Raw genomic sequence first — 22,312 nt, 5'->3', positions numbered from 1 at the left:
TCTAAAAAAAAATTAGTACGCATTAATTTTTTTAAATGAGAATCTTTTTCCATAATGGCACTATTGACTAGTAACTTTCAGTAAATATAAGTTAAGTAGTTTAATGCATTTTGGATTTTATTTTAACCATAAGCTTTGCTAAGTTATTAGAAAGCTATTCTGCTTCTTGTGATCATATAAAACACTTATTGGTTAATGCTTGTTTTTAGTAATCAAAACTGATAGCTGAAACTCTTGCATCATAAATTTTTAAGTTTGGGCCTTTCCATAGTATCAAAGATAGTACTTCTATGTTTTTTAAGTTAAAACTACAAAAAATTAGGCCATAGGCATTGACTGCATAATTGTTCTTTGAATTTGTCATTAATAACTGAAAAACGTTGGATTAGAATGCCCATGTAAACCATAAAAATGGTAGGGAGCATTATCCCCCCCAAAAATAAAACATCAGTAGTAGTTTCTAGATTCAGCCCTGTTTGCAACTCTTTAGGGAGAAAAGCCAAGAAAATATACTTGCATCCTTTTATTGCATATATGTCATACAACCAAGTAAATTACTCAGTAGTGTCCTGATGACATTATTTCTTCTCTACCCTTTGAACCAAGGGGAGGGGTTGCGGGAATCAGCTACTAAGAAGAACATGATTTGTGGTCACAGAGATACTCTATATGAAGCTATAATAGAATCCACATTTAAATTGTTTACATTTACATTCATCCCTAGACCTACAAACCCTTTTTACAGTTAGCTAATGCCACTCTAGCTATGCCCATTGTCTTCTACAGGAAAAAGAAGGTGAACATGACCATGGCCAGTATTAATTTCCTTCTCCCTAAACTCCTGTTCTATAATGCATCTCTGGATAAGAGCATTTGCATTGACAGGCTAAACATGAAAGAATGATGACGTCGGGGGAAAAAAATGTTTTCCAAATTGCCACAGATATTTTTAATAGGAATCCAAGAGATAACATGTTTCCTAAAATTAGGCATGGATGAAACATTCCTTGGGAATAAAGTAAATGGGTAATTATTGGAAAGAGGAAAAATCCTTGGGACTGTCTGCAAGAAGAAAGATGCTTAAGACAGAAAGAGGGCCCTTAGAGCTTAACTAACTGTATAAGGAGTTTTATATTCCCTGGCCCCACTGAGTCATTAGCACAGATTAAAGTACTGGTGTACACTGTGATGGAAGTAGAACAGGGATGTGGGAATTTGGAAGTAAGAAGATACATTTTGATAGGAACCTGGGAATTTGGAAGAAGACATATTTTGATAGGAAAGTAGAATGATCTGGAGCTTGTAACCAGAAAAGGTAGAGGTCAGGTGGAGGGAAGGGCAGCGTGGAGGACCCTGTGGACTTAGGGAATGGTGCCAGTTGGAATGAAGAGATACAGAATGGGAGTCAGGATGTCACAAACCATCTTTTTGGTCTTGCAGTTAAACTAAGCTGAACTGCTAACATTAATTCTACAACTGAGAAAGTTCCAACAAATTATTTATAATAAAATGAAGAACAGGCTGGGTGTGGTAGCTCACACCTGTAATTGCAGCACTTCAAGAGGCCAAGGTAGGTGGATCACTTGAGCCCAGGAGTTTGACACTGGCCTGGCAATATAGTAAAACCTCATCTCTACAAAAAAATTGTAAAAGTAAGCCACGTACAGTGGCACACAGAAGTAGTCCTAGCTACTCAGGAGGCTGAGGCACAAGGATCATTTGACCTGGGAGGCAGAGGTTGCAGTGAGCCAAGATTGGGCCACTGCACTACAGCCTGGGCAACAGACAAAGAGCTTGTCTGAGAAAAAAAGACTAACATTTTCCTCCCTAAAATATTACAGATGAAAAGCAGCAACATTTTAACATCACGCTGTAGATGATAACATTATAAGTAAATACAGATTAATAGTAATACTACTGTGGGATACTATGTAATACACGTTCCCCACAGAATGTGAAGCATGAAATTCAAAAGCAAGCAAGCACAAGTTTTGTGGCAAATCACTTCATGTAGAGTATTACCTAGGACATTATGTACTTGGAGTTGTTTTGAGTAATAATGAATTTTCACTGATCTAGTAGGCCTTGTGATTCTTTTTATAACTATGATGACTATTTATGGGATAGCTAACTCAAGTTAGAGGTCATTTGTGGCAATAATAACATAGTTAACTAGTGTACACCATTCAATCAATATTCATTCACTAATTGAGAATTATTGTATGGATTAGGAACTGTAAGGAGCAGATGTCTGCTCTGTTCTTCAGGGGCTGACAATGGGAACTGAAATACATTAACATTAATACAAAGCAACAAATAAAAACAAACATTACAGAAAACATTCTTGCACTGCAGCATCTTGTGGTACATAGCAATGAAGCATGTTGACTTGAGTTTTTTGACACACTCTTCATAACCCGTCTAGAGGCAATTTATTGTAATATGGGTATCCCTTATCATAGAGGGGCCAAATGTAAATGATGTGGCCCCTCCCTACCTCTCCAATCCAGCTTCCCACCATTCTCTCTTCACCTCCTGTGTTAGAGTCCTAGGGAGAAACACACACAAACACACACACAAATCATGTGCCCACCTTTGCACTAGCTAGTTCCTCTGCCTAGAATTTCTTCCTCCTGTATTTGATTTCCATGGCTAGTTCATTTTTGTTATTCAAATCTCTGCTTATAAACGCCACATCTCTGGGACACCTTCCTAGTGCACATAATCGAAAATAGTCTCTTCACAGCACCATAAAGTCTCTGCATCTCTCTAATTATCTGAAGTTTGTCTATGACCATGTTTGTCTATATATATGGGCAAAGCCCTTTTCTAGCCTGTGTCTTCAGCCTAAATATCTTGCATAAAGAAGGTGATTGATTCATTTCCATATGCAACTGTGATAATACAGGACCACTGCTGATGCTTAGTATGTGAATTTTTTGGGGTGGTCTGGTCCTGTTGATATTAATTAGTTTATTAATGTGTTCTCATAATTAAGATATAGGTCAATTTATACTTCAGCAAAGTCTCAATTAGTTTGTATAAAGTGAAGCTTAGATCAATACTAAGTAACCTGGAGCCATATAATTCTTATTCTGCCTATTCCCACCCATTAAAATGAATTGTATCTAAACCTAAAATCCTTTCTTACCATGTCCATCAGTACTTTCTCTCCAATGGCCAACTCCCTCTCCTTGCTAGTAAAAGAATTTAAGTTTCTAAACCATTATTACATCCTTAAAAGGAATATCTACCTAAATGATCTCTTTAGCCCCACAAGAGAAGTGTTAATCCAGCAGTTTCTTTATTTGTGTAAAGGATATATGATTTGTACTACTTTCCACTGGCTTTTGTATCCAGAAAGATTTCCATCACTAACCCTATGGAAACTTGCTGGGGCAAAGTTCGTCTCAGGACCTGTTTGATAATCCACAAAATTCACTTTGCAAGGTTATTAATAGGTTTAAAAACAATGTCTATAAAGCAGATGACAATCTTGTCACATAGTAAGGATACAACACATAATGATTATTGTTTATTTTGGCAAAGCACCTATAATAGCCCCATTCCTTCTCTTCATTCAGTCTTGCCTGCTCTGTGCACATTCACTATTTCATCTCCACCATCACCACCCAATTCAAAGTCTGACATCAACTCCTTAGAACCATACTGAACAAGTTAATCCATGTTAAATTTTCATTTCTTCAATTTTTCTTCCCTTTTAATTCCCAGAAAATGATGTAAGATATACACAGTTCACTACAACCCACCCTACAAGGTTTCACTGAAAACTACAAAACAAATCACAACACAAGATTGTCTTGTCTCTTTATATGTGATTTCATAAAGACAGGAGACCACTTCTTCATTGTGTTTGAGTCAACTAATTATTAAGCCTGAGGAAGGGTTCTATAAATATAAAGATGGCTGTTAGGCACTCTTGCATTGATATAAAGAAATATTCAAGCTATATAATTTATAAGAAAAGATGTTTAATTGGTTCATGCTTCTGCAGGCTGTATAGGAAGCATAGTGCTGGCATCTGCTTCTCGGGAGGCCTCAAGAAGTTTTTACTTGTGGCAGAAGGCAAAGCAGGAGTAGTCACTTCACATGCTGAAGACAGGTGCAAGGGAGAGTAGGGGAGGTGCCATGTACTTTAAACAACCAGATCTCATGTGAATGAACTCGCTACCCAGATGACAGCACCAAGCCATGAGGAATCCACCCCGATAACCCAAACACCTTCCATCAGGCCCCACCTCTAACGGGGGATTACATTTCAACATAAGATTTGGGTGGAGACAATTATCCAAACTATATCAATGGCAGTTAATGTGAACTAGGAGAGTTGCCAACTTTAAGAGTAGGATGGGATTAGCAACATCACAGCATTAAATAGGAAGAAAACCCTTGAAACACCTTAATTTAGTTTCTAAAGTACTAACTTCATGAGCTATAAAAGCACACCTAACGTTGCTTCTACTATATTCCACGTTGCTAAGATGTAACTTCACCCATGGAGAATACTTGTTCAAGGCATTAACTAAAGATATTGATGGCACTACTACATACACAAGAACAGACTGAAGACTCAGTATATCCTTTTGACATGACAATAACCAAAAAATTACAACAGGAGCAACAGAAAAAGAAACATGTTTATAAAATGCCATTCAGTTCTAAATAACGTGATTTTTTGTTTGTTTTTTGTTTTATTTTTTGTTCTGTTTTGTTTTTTGTGATGGAGTCTCACTCTTGTCGCCAGGCAGGAATGCAGTGGTGCAATCTCCGCTCACTGCAACCTCTGCCTCCCAGGTTCAAGCGACTCTCCTGCCTCAGCCTCCCGAGTAGCTGGGAATTAACGTTCTTTAATTATCCTAACTTAGTAACACCTATCAATTACAAAGCAACTATTATGTATCAAGCATTGTGCTAAGCACTCTACAAACATTGCCTCACTATAAAATAAGTACTATTATCACCATTTTACTAGTGAGGAAAGTGAATCTTTGAGATGTTAATCAACTGTCTACAGTTACAGAGTTAGGAAAGTGCTTTATCCAGGATCTACCTCCCAGGCCTGACTTCAAAGCTCATGTTCACTCACCATATTATCTGAGTTACCTAATCAATGAAGCTGTCTAAATAACTCTATATTTTTGAAATTAGTTTCATAAACATTAGACACTGTATATAGTGCTGTGAGGATGCAAAGCTGAGTAAGGTATTTGTATAAATGTTTACATTACTGTAGGGGATTATTTTAGATACTGAGTTAGATACCAAGATTAATCAGACATATTATGCCTTCAAGAAGCTTCCAGTCTAATAGGGAAGACAAAATATACACATGAAAATTATAATGCATGGTAGAAAAAGAAATGTCACAAAAGAAATTGAAGAATCAAGTATTTTCTCCTTTAAAAACGCACAAGAGCCAGGTTTAACAGCTTAATTTTATCAAACTTGAATGATTTTTCTGAACTCTGCTTTAAAGCATTGAAAAAGAAGAAAACTTTTCAGCTACAGTTTTGTTTCTAAACTTGGAGAGCACACAGTTAAAACCGTAGGTTATGTTAATTTTCTATTGCCACTCTAAAAAACTTTAGTGACTTAAAACAACACAACTTTGTTAGCTTACAGTTCTGTAGGTCCGAAGTCCAATGTGGGTTTCAATGAGCTAAAATCAAGGCATCAGCAAAGCTGCATTCTCTTTCAGATGCTCTAGAGGAGAATCTACTTCCTTGTCTTTTCTAGTAGAGGCTGCCTTCATTTCTTAGCTCATGGTACACTTCCTGTCTTCAAATCCAGTAAAGTCAGCACTAGTCCTTCTCACATCACATCTCTCTGAACCCTCCTCTGTTGCTGCAACTCTATTCCTCTGTCTCTAGTTGCAGCTGGAAAAGATTTTCCCTTTTTAAGGACTTGTGCAATTCGATTGGGCCAATGCAGAGAACCTAGAATAATCACTTTAGCACAAATTTGTTAACCTAACTCATATGTGCAACATCCTTTTGTTATGTAAATTAGCTTATTCACAGGTTTCACAAATTAGGACATCTTTATGAGGTTATTAGTCTGCTTATTCACAGGCTAATTTCACTTATAACTGTTAATGTCAAACAACTAAATAATATACTAAGAAGAAATCACATAAAAGTTAAGATGGCACAATTTATTACTACCCAGGAGTATTCTTTTTTCCAAGAGTGAATTCAGGTAAGTATAATGTAAGTCACTATATCCACCAATTAAATTAACATATAAGTTAAAGAGAAAACGCAAATAATCATCTGGATCCTAGAAAAAGCATTTACTTAACACTTTCATATAATATTCTTTAACTCAGATTAATAGACGAAATCTTCCTTAATATAACAAAAGTCATCTACCACAAACCTACAGAAAAACCTCATATTTGATTAACAAACACTAGTAGACTTTTATTAAAGACAGAAAGAAGAATCATGGTGCCCAATCTTACCATGACTGTTCAATGTTGAGCCAATATACTTACAAATTCAGTAAGATAAGGTAAATAAATGAGGTACAATAACAGGAAAGGAAGAGACAAAACTCATTATCTATAGATGCTAATATTGACTAAAAAGTGTAAAAGAAATGGCTGAAAAACTACTAGAACTGCAAGAAACTTCAACAGTTTTCCTAAAAATCAGCAAAAGCCAATTAGCAAATATAATGGGAAAAATCCTATTCAAGGTTGCAACAACAAAACAACTATAAAAATAGTTATCAATAAGAAAAATATTTTTAAAGTTTTGAGACCTATTTAAAGTATATACTAAAAGTTTACCAAAGAACAGAAGACTGCAGATACTACCAGCTTCCTGATTAGAAGACTAAACATCAGAGATATGTCTGTGCTTTGGGGAGATATCAAGATTTAGAAAATGTCCAATCTTCCCAAATTAACCTAGAACTCACAGCAGACTCAATCAAAATTCAAATAAAATTTTTGTAAGGATTTTATAAGCCAATTAAAATTTCATATGAAAGAAAAAATGGATGGGGATAACAAAAAATTTTTTTGATAAAGAATAAAGATGATGATATAAAAGCAGACTACAGGCCAGGTGCAGTAGTTCACACCTGTAGGCTCAACACATTGGGAGGCCAAGGTGGGAGGGTTCCTTGAGTCCCAGAATTTGAGACCAGCCTGGGCAACACAGGAAGATACCATATCTACCAAAAATAAATAATTACCTGGGCATGATGGCATGTCCTGTGGTCCCAGCTATTTGGGTGGCTGAGGGAGGAGGATTACTTGAGCCTGTGAGGTCAGGGATACAGTGAGCCATAATCATGCTGCTGCACTCCAGCCTAGGCAACAGAGTGAGACCCTGTCTCTAAAATTAAAAAAGAAAAAAAAATAAACAATAGGAAATAAGTGCAAATACATTTAAAGAATAAAAAGTCCAGAAACTCTCTAATGTACATATAGGAATTTAGTATGACACATATGACATTTCAAATCAGTAGACAAATAATGCACAGTTCAATAGCATTGATAGTAGACAATTCAATAAATAATAACCATGAACAAAAATGGGAACTGCCAGTTCATATAAAAGGAAACACAAATGGCAGTAAGAAAGAAAATAAGGAGCTCAACCTTACCAGTCATGAAAAAATGAGCAAATTAAAACAACAAGGAAACACTATTTTTCATCCATCAGCCTGACAAAACGGCAAAATGATAAAATGCACTACTGATCCAGGTGTGGGGATATGAATATTCTCTTTCACTATTTGTAGAAATTTGGTGTGAACCCAAAAAGACTTTTTGGAGAACACTTTAGCAGCGTAACCATTTTGAATATGCACTTAACCCATCAACTTCTACTCTATAAACATATCACCGTGTGTGTAAATTTTACACATTCACTGAAGTACTGTTAACAGAAAATCCTAAATGTCCATCAACAGAAAAAAAAAGTTACATAAATCTTGATAAATTTATTCTATACAGTTTAAAAATTTTTTTAATGCACACACACAGTGGGTCTCTATGTTTTGTGAATATCTCTGAGATACATTGCTAAAAATGAAAAGCAAGTCAAACAGCAGCACTACTGAAGAAACGTAACAACGACCAAACAAAAAACAAAATTATGCATTTTTTAAAGAATCTTTATTTAGTGCATAGATAAAAGTGATGTTTCTCAAAATTTAGTATGATTAAGAATGACCAAAGTGCAGCTTCCTAGTTCCTACTTCCAAGAGATTCCAATTCAGTAGGTCTGGGTTGATGCACAGGGACCTCCATTTTTAACCAGCTCCTCCGGTGATTTGAAGCAAGGGGTTTACCAGGAACATTTGAAAACTGCTGTCTTAGAAAGATGCAGTATACCAAATAGTAATTCTTTGTTCCTGTAGGTATGGAAATGGTTTGGCAAAGCACTGAAGAACTCCCACTCTTTACTCTGCACAGTTTTAGTTGTTTGAATTCTGTGAATTAATGTAGTCTGTACATGTTTAAATTAAAATAACAGGAAAATAAATGAAAAAAACAATGTGAGGTGTCTTTAGTCACTCAACAGATAACATCTGAGAATTCAAAGGAAGGCACCACTTTCACCTAGAGCACTAGAACAAGTGGCATTTGAAAGGAGCTTTGAAGGAAAAGCTAAGGTTATACGACAAGTAAAGCAGAAAAAAATATTCTAAGCAGAGAAATGAGATGAGAACGCAAAAGGATCTGAGGGCTCTTAATCAGGGAGCATTTCCAGCTAATGGAGTTTAGGGCACTAAAGAGAAATATTAGGAATACGAAATATAATAATAGTGAATGCGATATTTTTGGAAGATCTTAGCTATCAAGCTGAAGAATCTGAACTCTATATAAACAGTGAACAATCACTGAAAGATTTTGAGCTAATAATTGTGTGATAGATGCAGCCATAAAAAAGAACGAGATCATGCCTTTTGTGCGAATATGGATGGAGCTGGAGGCTATTATCCTTAGCAAACAACTGCAGGAACAGGAAATCTGTGTTACAGATGACGGCATGTTCTCACAACTGGGAGCTAAATGATGAGAACTTAACACAAAGAACAAAACAACAGACATTAGGGTCTACTTGAGAGGGGAGGGTAAGAGAAGGGAGAGGAGCAGAAAAGGTAACTATTGGGTATTGGGCTTAATTCCTGAGTGATGAAATAATCTGTATGGCAAACCCCCATGACATGAGTTTATCTATAATCTGTACAACAAACCCGCATGACATGAGTTTACCTATGTAACAAACCTTCACATGTAACCCTGAACCTAAAATAAAAGTTTTTTTAAATTGTATAATCATTACACTACAATAAAATAATATTTTAGGGAGGTTGATCTGATACTAGAATGCACTAAAGAGGCAGGAGGTGGAGGGGTGGGTATAGTTCATTCCAAAAGAAATGAGTATGTATTTTGATAGAGGCAGTAGAGAGGAGGGTGGGGCTTGGGAGATGAGTAGAGAATACATAATGAGTGAAAGAGAGAGATGAGAGGGGAAGGGTTTGTTTTCAGAGATACAGCTTTTAGACAAGTTTAAAATTTGACCTGGATTTCCCGAGCACTTGAGGTATAACAGGCTTGGGAATCAGCTGCAGAAACCTGAGTTAATATCAAGATCTAACTAAGAGAGCAAACAGAGGAAAAGCAGACAAAAATAGACTCTAGGGAGAAGAAAACCTATTTAAGAGAAAGTGGGATCCATTTTTTATAAACTGGAACAAATAAAATGAAGAAAAATTAGTCAGAGATGTAGAATGAGAACCAGAGTATAGAACTTCCAAGCTAATAGAGAAAGAATGGTCCACCACACCACCACTCTCCACAGCTACCCTCACCAGTCTTGAGTTTTCATTTCTCAATTGGTTAGAACAGTGGTTCTCAAACCTGGCATTTATCAGTTTCCTGGGAACGAGGACATCAAATAATTCAGGTATGGAGATTTTGTGTGAAATCTCAAAATCTGTCTATTTATACATTTCCCTTACAGCTTATGGGCCACTACTTCAGATATAATTTGGGTTATAATATGAAAGAAAAGGTAGTAAACATTGATATCAAGCACACTTAAAAATTATTACATAATTGAAGAAAAACTATTAAAATCTTAGGATACACATGAGAGCTGGACAAGTAGGAGGAAAGGGGGTAAGGAATACAGGGCTAAATCTGTGTTTGCTTGCTTATTTATTTATTTATTTTTATTTTTAAAAATTTATTTATTATACTTTAAGTTCTAGGGTACATGTATAGATCATGCAGGTTTGTTACACTGGTATACACTTGCCATTGTAGTGGTTTGCTGCATCCATCACCCTGTCATCTACATTAGGTATGTCTCCTAATGCTATCCCTCCCCAATACCACCCACTGATATTCCTCCCCTAGCCCCCCATACCCCAGGCCCTGGTGTGTGATGTTCCCCTCCCTGTGTGTCTGTGTGTTGTTATTGTTCAACACCCACTCATGAGTGAGAACATGCAATGTTTGCTTTTCTGTTCTTGGGTCAGTTTGCTGAGAATGATGGTTTCCAGATTCATCCATGTCCCTGCAAAGGACATGAACTTATCCTTTTTTTATGGCTGCATAATATTCTATGGTATATATGCACCACATTTTCTTTATCCAGTCTATCATTGATGGGCTTTGGGGTTGGTTCCAGGTCTTTGCTATTGTAAACATTGCCGCAATGAACATACTTGCACATGTGTCTTTATAATAGAAAGATTTACAATCCTTTGGGTATATACCCAGTAATGGGATTGCTGGGTCAAATGGTATTTCTATTTCTAGATCCTTGAGGAATCACCACACTGTCTTCCACAATGATTGAATTAATTTACACTCCCACCAACAGTGTAAAAGTGTTCCTATTTCTCCATATCCTCTCCAGTACCTGTTGTCTCCAGATTTTTTTCTTTTTTTTTTGAGACGGAGCTTCACTCTTGTTACCCAGGCTGGAATGCAATGGTGCAATCTCGGCTCACCGCAACCTCCGCCTCCTGGGTTCAGGCAATTCTCCTGCCTCAGCCTCCTGAGTAGCTGGGATTACAGGCACGCGCCACCATGCCCAGCTAATTTTTTGTATTTTTAGTAGAGACGGGGTTTCACCATATTGACCAGGATGGTCTCGATCTCTCGACCTTGTGATTCACCCGTCTCAGCCTCCCAAAGTGCTGGGATTACAGGCTTGAGCCACCGCGCCCAGCCTGTCTCCAGATTTTTTAATGACCACTATTCTAACTGGTGTAAGGTGATGTCTCAATGTGGTTTTGATTTGCATTTCACTAATGACCAGTGATGATGAGCATTTTTTCATATGTTTGTTGGCTGCATAAATGTCTTCTTTTGAAAAGTGTTTGTTCATTTCCTTTGCTCACTTTTTGATGGGGTTGTTTTTTTCTTGTATATTTAACTTCTCTGTAGATTCTGGATATTAGCCCTTTGTCAGATGGGTAGATTGCAAAACATTTTTTTCCCATTCTGTTGGTTGCCCATTCATTGATAGTTTCTTTTGCTGTGCAGAAACTCTTAAGTTTAATTAGATCCCATTTGTCTATTTTGGCTTTTGTTGCCACTGCTTTTGGTGATTTAGTCATGAAGTCCTTGCCCATGCCTATGTCCTGAATGGTTTTGCCTAGGTTTTCTTCTAGAGTTTTTATGGTGTTAGGGCTCATGTTTAAATATTTAATCCATCTAGTGTTAATTTTTGTATAAGGTGTAAGGAAGGGGTCCAGTTTCAGCTTTCTGCATATAGCTAGCCAATTTTCCCAACACCATTTATTAAATAGGGAATCCTTTCCCCACTGGTTGTTTTTGTCCAGTTTGTCAAAAATCAGATGGTTGTAGTTGTGTGGTGGTCCTTCTGAGGCCTCTGTTCTGTTCCATTGGTCTATATCTCTGTTTTGGTACCAGTACCATGCTGTTTTGATTACAGTAGTCTTGTAATATAGCTGGAAGTCAGGTAGTGTGATGCCTCCAGCTTCGTTTTGTGTGTGTGTGTGTGTGTGTGTGTGTGTGTGTGTTTTGTTTTTTGTTTTTTGTTTGTTTGTTTGTTTTTGTTTAGGATTGTCTTGGTTATATGGGCTTTTTGGTTCCAATGAAGTTTAAGGTGGTTTTTTCCAATTCTGTAAAGTCATTGGTAGCTTGATGGAGATCGCATTGAATATATAAATTACTTTTTGCAGTATGGCCATTTTCATATTGATTCTTCCTAACCATGAGCATGAAATATTTTTCTATTTGCTCGTGTACTCTCTTATTTCCTTGAGCAGTGGTTTGTAGTTCTCCTTGAAGAGGTCCTTCACATCCTTTGTTAGTTGTATTCCTGGGTATTTCATTCTCTTTGTAGCAATTGCGAATGGGAGTTTGCTCATTATTTTGCTCTCTGTTTGTCTATTATTGGTGTATAGGAATGCTTGCAACTTTGCACATTGATTTTTGTATCCTGAAACTTTACTGAAGTTGCTTATCAGCTTAAGGAGATTTTGGGCTGAGACGATGGGATCTTCTAAATATACAATCATACCATCCGCAAACAGGGACAATTTGACATCCTCTCTTCCTATTCAAATACCTTTTATTTCTTTTTCTTGTTTGATGGCCCTAGCCAGAACTTCCAATACTATGTTGAATAGGAGGGGTGAGAGAGGACATCCGGGTCTTGTGCCAGTTTTCAAAGGGAATGCTTCCAGCTTTTGCCTATTCAGGATGATATTGGCTGTGGGTTTGTCATAAATAACTCTTATTTTGAGATACGATCCATCAATACCTAGTTTATTGAGAGTTTTTAGCATAACGGGCTGTTGAATTTTGTGGAAGGTTTTCTCCGCATCTATTGAGATAGTCATGTAGTTTTGTCTTTGGTTCTGTTTATGTGATTATGTTTATAGATTTGCAGATGTTGAACCATCCCTGGGATGAAGCTGACTTCATTGTGATGGATAAGCTTTGTTGTGATGGATAAGCTTCTTGATGTGCTATTGGATTCAGTTTGCCAGTATTTTACTGAAGACTTTTGCATCAGGGTTCATCACGAATATTGGCCTGAAATTTTCTTTTTTACTGCCAGGTTTTGGTATCAGGATGATGTTGGTCTCATAAAATGAGTTATGGAGGATTCCCTCTTTTTGTATTCTTTGGAATAGTTCAGAAGAAATGATACCAGCTCCTCTTTGTACCTCTAGTAGAATTTCACTGTGCACCTATCTAGTCCCAGACTTTTTATTGGTTGGTAGGGTATTAATTGCTGCCTCAACTCCAGACCTTGTTTTTGGTCTATTCAGGAATTTGACTTCTTACTGGTTTAGTCTTGGGAAGGTGTAAGTGTCCAGGTATTTATCCATTTCTTCTATATTTACTGGTTTATTTGCATAGAGGTGTTCGTAGCAATCTCTGGTGGTAGTTTGTATTTCTGTGGAATTGGTTGTGATGTCCCCTTTATCACTTCTTATTGCATCTATTTGATTCTTCTCTCTTTACTTTTTCATTAGTCTGGCTAGTGGTCTATTTTGTTGATCTTTTCAAAAAACCAGCTCCTGGATTTATCGAATTTTTTGAAGGGTTTTTTGTGTCTCTACTCCTTCAGTTCTGCTTTGATCTTAGTTATTTCTTGCCTTCTGCTAACTTTTAAATTCGTTTGATCTTGTGCCTCTAGTTCTTTCAGTTGTGATATTAGGGTGTCGATATTATATTTTTCTTTGCTTCTCTGGTGAGCATTTATTGCTATAAATTTCCCTCTAGACATTGCTTTATATGTGTCCCAGAGACTCTGGTACGTTGTGTCGTCATTCTCATTGGTTTCAAAGAACATCTTTATTTCTGCCTTCATTTCATTATTTATCCAGTAGTCATTCAGGAGCAGGTAGTTCGGTTTCCATGTAGTTGTGTGGTTTTGAGTGAGTTTCTTAATCCTGAGTTCTAATCTGATTGCACTGTGACCTGAGAGACTGTTTGTTATAATTTCTGTTCTTTTGCATTTGCTGAGGAGTGTTTTACTTCCAATTATGTGGTCAATTTCAGAATAAGTGTGATGTGGTGCTGAGAAGAATGTATATTCTGTGCTTTTGGGGTGGAGAGTTCTGTAGATGTCTATTAGGTCCACTTGGTGCAGATCTGAGTTCAAGTCCTGGATATCCTTGTTAAGTTTCTGTCTCGTTGATCTGTCTAGCGTTGACAGTGGGGCATTAAAGTCTCCCACTATTATTGTGTGGAAGTGTAAGTCTCTTTGTAGATCATTAGGCACTTGCTTTATGTATCTGGGTGCTCCTATATTGGTTGCATATATATTTAGGATAGTTAGCTTTTCTTGTTGCATTAATCCCTTTACCATTATGTAATCCCCTTCTTTGTCTCTTTTGATCTTTGTGGGATATAAATGTGTGCCTTTATGATTCTGGGCCCAGCTATGGAAGTGGGCTTCAGCTAGATGGAGTGCCACAACTCTAGGCTCTGTAGGCCTTACAACAAGTGCAGGACATTACAAAGTGTTTCCCAGCACTAGTATGCACCAAGTACCCATAGCAGTTTGACTAAAGGGTGCCTTCCAGTAGCTAAAGTCAGGAATTGCCCAAACGCAGACTGTAGCCAAAAGGCATGCATATTTCAACAAAGGAGCACATTTATTAATAGCCCCTTGAGCATGGAGCTCCATTTGGTGCTCAGTACTGTCACCTATGTGACATCTGATAGACAGTTTTTGAAAGCAGCCACTGAACCTCCACAGAGTCCTTCCTTTGTACAGAAAGGAATTCTTGACCAAATCTGGTACACAGAGCTCTTTATGCAATCCTCACACACAGACAGCTGCAGCCATCTAGCTGTCCACTGATAGGATCTGGCTCAATAGAGGCCTAGGACATAGCAGCCGATGGGCTAAACTGAGAGCCGCCTGGATGAATCTCCTCTATAAGCCAGACACAATAATCCTGTGCACCAACAACTAACCACCTTTAAGGGACTTGCTATGTGGCTACCACGGGGGAAGCTCAGGATTGGATGGTAGCAGGCTGCCTGCTTTGGGGTACTGTCATATGAAAGGACATTCTCTGTCACATCCAGGAGATGCACATAACAGTCTTCCATGTGGATGCCCCCATGGTATCTATACCACCTGGAAATCAATATGTGAACAAGCTAGCCTGCATTCATCTCTTCAGGAGAGTCCCCACAGATGTTGCCCACCAGCCAAACAAAAAGACAGGACATTGGGGACAGTGTTCCCTTTGGGCCATGGTAAAGAATTGGGGCCTGCCACTATGGCACCAAGACAGAGCACACTTCTGTCAGCAACATCCTACCCATGCACAGCAATGTCCCATGCCCTTGCCACATGATACTAGACAGATCGCCTGACGCTGGAGCCCAGTACAATGGTGGCAGGTAGACTACATAGGGCTTTTGCTTCTATCTAGTGGCTGCTACTCTCCCTTGACTTGTGTGGACACCTGCACAGGACTACTCCAGTCATATCCCAGCAAGCATGCTACCCAGAAAATTATCATAAAAGGACTAGAGCTGTTGTGTGTAGCCTATGGTGTCCTGACCAACATCAATAGTGACCAAGGCCTGCACTAAATAGTGACCAGGGCTTGCACATAAAGTACAAGAATGGGTGAAGGCCCTGGATATCCACTGGCATTTTCACCTGCTATACAACACTGCAGCCGTGGGGCTGACTGAACAGGAGATGTGCTCTAGCTCTGTGGATACACCACTTACCAGCAGCTGTCCGTATCCTGAATGAACATGGCATTTTCATCACTAGTGCATATGCCATTCTGATTCAATAATCTGATACTACTGTCAGGATCCAGTTGGATAGGGTAAGGGACAGTACTCCTTTGTCCCAACCTGAGAGTCAAGATAACCTATGATTGCCCTTGCATAGGACCTATCCACTGGGGAGCACATCACTACATGGCCTTGGAAATGGCAAATCAGTCCCCGATGCTTTACTTTTTCCACTCCATGGGGTAAGGGCCTAGACCAGAATGCACAGGTCATATCTGTTTTGCACCCTGCTCTCCCTCATATTTCTAAAATAATGAATCCTGGTCCTACTTTGTGAAAGGGGATAATTATCCTCTCATTATGGAACATTATGATACTCCCAATGTCTTATTCTGGCCTCCCCACAATGCATTCCAGAGGGGGCCAATCCATCTGGTGATGTGAGCCAGGTCACAGCCACTGCCAAGGGCAGTGCTCTCTCAGAACAATACAACTTCCTGTGTCTTGTTGAATGGCTGTGATTGCCCTTTCTTGTACCCACTACACATCTCATTTTCCACCTATAGGTGGTGTGCAGCAGATCGCCTCACCAACTGAGCACAGATGTTAGCCTCTTTCCAGAACAAAATAGAGTGTTGGGCCTGTGAAGAGCTGCCCCTCTCCTCCACCATGGGCCTGCCATGGTGAATCCAAAAATCAACTCCCAAGTGCTTGGATTATTTTCTGTTTTAGTTTGTATTGCTGCTGTGGCAGTCTGGCAGCAATGCTTCTCCAAATACTTGGCCCCAGGGAAATCATGGAAGAATAGCATGATGAGAATGTGAGGGCTGTTCCAGAGTAGCTAGGATGGACCGTATGGTAGAAATACCTGATAGCAGTACCTTAACTTAGGCATTCCCTGAGAATGGCCCTGTATGGCAGAGGCACCTGAATGTGTGCTCAGAGTTCCCAGCTAGGAGTGGCCAACATGGGAATTCATTCCTTATCTATGAAGAACATCTGAGCCCCTGGGCTGTCTAGTGAAACACAGGCCATACAGGGGGTCTGAGGCCTTTTGTTTTGGGTTAAGTGAAGGTTCCCAGGTGACAATGGTCAGGGGGAGGGTGCTAAGTGAAAATGTATAAACGACATGCTTTTTGCAAGTGGTTGCAGTTCTCCTGTCCAGCCTGCCACCCCTGGGCCGTGTGGTTCTCCAGCCCAGCATCCCCTCACTGGGCTCTGTGGTTCTCCTGTCCAGCCTGCCACCACTGGACCTCCCTCTTTGAAGGTTTCCTCCTAATAAAACCCTATGTCCTGTTTGCTGGCTCTGGGTCTCTTCTTCAGTCTCTAGAACATGTTGCCATCCCTGCTGAGGTTAATAGGGGTTCACCATGACATGAGCATAACATGAAAAAAATTAGTGACATGACCAAATTTTAAAATATCTTCCATAAGTATTCAATTATAAAATGAAATGCAGAATGTCAAGAAGACAGAATCAGCATATGCAGAAATAACCCCTTACTACACTGAGTCAAGAAAAATAATAGAGACTATATTTAAAAGAATTTAATATAAATATAGCTGCATTGAAATCAGAGGGTAATTCTCAACAGAATAATGTGAGCACTATTTTAAATAAGGAAAGTAAGGAAAAACTCAGTCTCTGCAAGACATTAAACCAAGAAGCATCAGGGATCACAGCAGAAAAGCTACTATGGAAATGCATAGTAACATTTGGAGATAGTCAACACCATGAAGGAGAGATGACAAATCTAACAAATAGAAGAATTTACAAGCTGATGAAACTGAGAAGAATGAGCATTCAGAACAGGGCTTAAAACATGTATATTTAATATCCTGAAAAGATAAAGAAGGTAAATGCCATCAAATAAGAAAAAGGAGATCATAAAAGGCTAATGGACATTTCAAGAAATGAAACTAGTGACCTGGGAAAATTTTAAAATGATAGTGTGAAAGGTGATATACAAAATGGTGGCACTCTGATTCAAGCTCTCAAATGGAGTGGCGAAGCCATTCTAAGAAGGACTGCCAGCACATCCCATAGATTTGAAGAAAGAAAAAACAAACCAACCCAGAAACTTGTCTTGAACCTCTGAGCCGGGCCAAACCTCTATGTCCGCAACATCCTGGAAAACAGCTGAATTTAATTCCTGAGCAGTGAAAATAAAAAATAAAACCCTAAACGCGCCCCCCACCCCACCCAACCAACCAAACAGACCCTTTCTTGGCCAAGGAGACCTAAGAGAAACCTTAAAAACTGAGTTTTTAAGGGATAGGAGGTGAGACATGACTCATTGTACTTCCTCCCTTCTGCAGTTTAATGCTGGTCATTCCTCTAATGTTAAAATAGAGCTCATAAGACTGACAGAAATTATAAACAGACCTAGGGCCATGCCAGGGAAGGGTTAAGTTATGTATCCCTACACTTAAAGAATAAACTATGTTCTAATTGCCACAAGGTTTTTCTTTTCTTCTATCAGCAAAACAGGTGCGAAACCAGTGCTGGCCTTGAGAAAAGCAATGTTAAAACCATTGCAGCTCATCCACCACTACTAACTCATCCCCTCTCCCATGAGCCATAACTACAGCTTTGATTGGATAAGAGATCTATTTCAGTAACTTTCTCCTGATAAGAGACCACAGACTTTGGACTGATGGTGGCTGATTTATAGACACAAATTACAACTCGGTGTCTTTGTGTTCCTACTTCACCTTTTGAAATACAGGGCCTAATTGTAATACATTATTTCAATGCTAAATCTCCCAAAGTGACATGTAATGCATGTAACATGCATGCTTGCTTAACACAAGTGTGTATTTCCATTTTGTGAATATTCATAGGTATTTTGATAAGCTACTGAATATATATATTTAGCTAACCTGTTCAGAATAAATTTCAGTATCATCCTTCCCTTCCTAGAAGTGCCTGATAATCATCTCTGTTACAGGCTGTACTTCCCAGACTGCAGAATGGCCAGCCTGTAGGCTGTAACATTTTATAAGAAAGTCTCCTCTCCAAAGTTAAGACCTCAAGATTCTTATGTTGGCAATAACAACCAAAGAACTATGGACTTATGTACTAAGCCACTCACTCCACCATTGATTTATGTATAATATAGATTATATTTTAAAATAAAATAAATAATATATAAATATATAAAGTATATGTTATATATAAATACGATATATAATATATACAAAAAATATATATTTTTTGAGACTGAGTCTCAAAAAAAGAGTCTCACTCTTGTCACCCAGGCTTAAGTGCAATGGTGCAATCTTGGCTCACTGCAACCTCTGCCTCCAAGGTTCAAGTGAGTCTCCTGCCTCAGCCTCCTGAGGAGCCAGGATTACAGGCACCTGCTACCACACCCAGCTAATTTTTGTATTTTTAGTAGAGACTGGGTTTCACCATATTGGCCAGGCTGGTCTCGAACTCCTGACCTCAGGTGATCTGCCTGCCTCAGCCTCCCAAAGTGCTGGGACTACGGGCGTGAGCCACTGCTCCAGGCCAGAAGATGCAAAATATAAAAGAAAGGGAAGTTTAGATACAGTTTCAATAAATAGGAGTTCCAAGTAAGAGAACAGAGAAGATGGAAGAAATAAAATACTGGAAAAATCTATGATCGATATATTTTTATCAGAAGTTAAGAATGATTACAATCCTTCATTAAAACAACTGCTAAATAGAAATATAGGATCTTCTTACACTTAAATATAGCATAATTTCAGAACATTTAGATAAAGAATTTTCTAAAAAGCTAAGAGAGAAAGATCAGATTATCTACAAAGGAATGCAAATCAAATTGATATCAGATTTCTCAGTAGCATCATTAGGTTGCAAGAAGAAGTAATGCATTGTTTTTAACATGTTAAAAGAAAATTAACAAAAAATTTTAAAAGATAAAATATTTTGCTGCCGAAAATGTAGTTAATTTATGATGGGAGCATAAAATATTTCCCTTCTGGCAAGAAGATCAGCTGTATGAATTAAGAGCCTTAACAATGTTCAAATTCTTTAACCTATCTAGGAATCTACATTCCAAAGTGATAATCAGAAATGCAATCACAAATGCAATAAGCCCTAGTGTAGTATTTTCAATAGCAAAAATTGTAATACTCCAAATATTCAAAATTAGGGGAAAAGTAACTAAACCATGGTTCAGCCATATGAATAAATACTTGCCATTATTAATACAGTGAAAACTAATGAAATAAGGAACATCACTTGGAACAGCAAACCAAAAATATTCAAACAATAATGATGCTTTTTATCTCACTTAAGAATTTTGGAGGTAGAGAAAAAGCAGTTAGTTTACTCTGATAACTACTGCTTACTGTCATCCAAAATTTATTCTTCTTTCTCTGAAAAAGAACCCTGATTAAATCTTAAGTGGGCTATGGCTGGCCCTCAAATTACCACCTTTTGCAAACTCTATAAATACTAGTCAATGTGATATAAGCTGATGTGTCATACAACTTACAAGAAGTGCCAAAGTAAGGGCAGGGGGAAGTGCATTTCCCACTTGCTGACTGGAATTCAGAAGTCATAACTGGAAATTAGGCAGCCATCTTAGTCTCTGAGGAAGAAGCCACATCCTGAGAATGGCAGAGCAGCAAAATAGAAGGAATCAGGATCTCTAACACCAAGGAGGACCATATCTGCTCTGGAACACCTACTTCTAGACCATTTTTACATGAGAGAAAAATAAAATGCAATAGGATACTGTTGTGTCTTCTGATACACACATCTGAGCCTAATCCTAAAATCTCAGCTCTACCCTTAGAGTTCCTGATTCAGTAGGTCTGGGGATAGGACCTTATAATTTCCATTTCTAACTAGTTCCCAGGTGATGTTAATGCAGCTGGGCAGGGGACCCTACTTGAAGAACCACTGCACTAATGGAGGTAATAACTTAGTGGTTTCAAGCTGTGCTTTATATTAGAATCACTGGAAGAAAGGAAGGCTTTAACACACACACACACCCCTAAGGGTAAAACACACACACACACATGGAAATTTCAGAACCACTGCACTAATAGAGGGAATAACTTAGTGGTTTTCAAGCTGTGCTTCACATTACGAAGAGAGAAAGGCTTTCACACACACACACACCCCCAAGGCTAATAGGCTAATTTCAGAAACTCTAACTGGTCTAGGCTGGGACAGATGATTCTAAGCTGTAGAAGAAATGCTGTAACTCTTTCCTGACTTACTGAAACAATAGTAATAAGAAGGAAATACTTGTTTCCCTACAGAGGAGGGTTGATATTTAGAAAGTAGCTCTTCATGGCCCAGAACTTGAAGACAAAAGACTGGATTTAAGTCCCTGATCTTAGACAGTTCTGAGGACCTAGAACAATGGAGCATCTCTGGACCTTGGTTACATTATTTGCAAAATGGTGATGAAAATATTTACATCATTGGGTTTTTGTGTAGATTATATGATGCAGGTGAAAGTACATTATAAACTCAGATTATTACACAGAATAAGGGAGGCCCAGCTGATTTTCTATGGAGCGTCTGAGTTAGTTTAGACCTAGGACTGAACTGAAGAAACAGAAAAAGTAGGAGAAAAACAATAGAGAACATGAGAAATAACACAGGACTCATCTGTGACACTCTGCTGGAGGACAGGAATGTATGATAGGATCAGCCATTGCTCCTGTGACAGGTGCTGCTCCTTTGTCCTTTTCTTGACTTATTATCGTGATTATATTTTCAACAGGTGTTCCTAGTCTGAACTCCTCTAGGTGATATTCCTGGCCTGAAGCACACAGACCTTGTCTTTATAGAAGCAGGTGTTAAAGAATGGATATTCCAACGATTAGGATCATTTTACTGCCATCATTAACCACAGCCTGAAATCTTGTCTCCGCAATTGTTCCCAGGTGGCTGCTTTATATTTAGATATTTGGCTTTGGATGTACTAGAGGTCAAAAACTGACCCTGACACTTGTACTTTCAAGATAAAGAACACCACGCAAAGGGGAATTTAGATCAGGTCCTTGAGGGTCTCAGGTGCCAGACTGAATTTGGACTTTATTCTGTAGCATGTATAAGTCACTGGTTTTAATCCCAGAAGTGACAAAGTGTGGCTCTCTGGGAGTATCAGCCAGGGGCCTGTGTAATGGATTAGACTGAGGTGAGGCTGAAATCCAGATGACCAGCATAGAGGTTACTGAGGTAATACTGCAACAGAATAGAAGCAATAGAAGTTAACAAAAAATAATAAATGCAAGAAATAGAGTGGAGGAAAATGAACAACTTTTGGTCATTCATAACTGTCCATTTTTTTGGGTAAATACTGGTAGCCTTCAATAACTAAAGATTAACCAGAGCTATCTTTCTCCTCCCTTGGTACTAGGTAGTGTTGTACAGTTAAAACAAGTCTCAGACTGAATGCTACTACACAAATAACAGCAAGCAGACACATAAAAACAGTACTTTGTGGCAAAATATTAAACAGAAGTCTAGACTAACAGCCATTCTGAAGGGTGTTAGTCTGCTACACTCAGCAGATTTCTCTCCACAGTTATGCAAAGAGGTGCTTGTAC

The sequence above is a fragment of the Callithrix jacchus genome, chromosome 11, assembly GCF_049354715.1.
Source record: "Callithrix jacchus isolate 240 chromosome 11, calJac240_pri, whole genome shotgun sequence".
Taxonomy (NCBI): domain Eukaryota; kingdom Metazoa; phylum Chordata; class Mammalia; order Primates; family Cebidae; genus Callithrix; species Callithrix jacchus.
Note: the sequence above shows the minus strand (reverse complement) of the source record.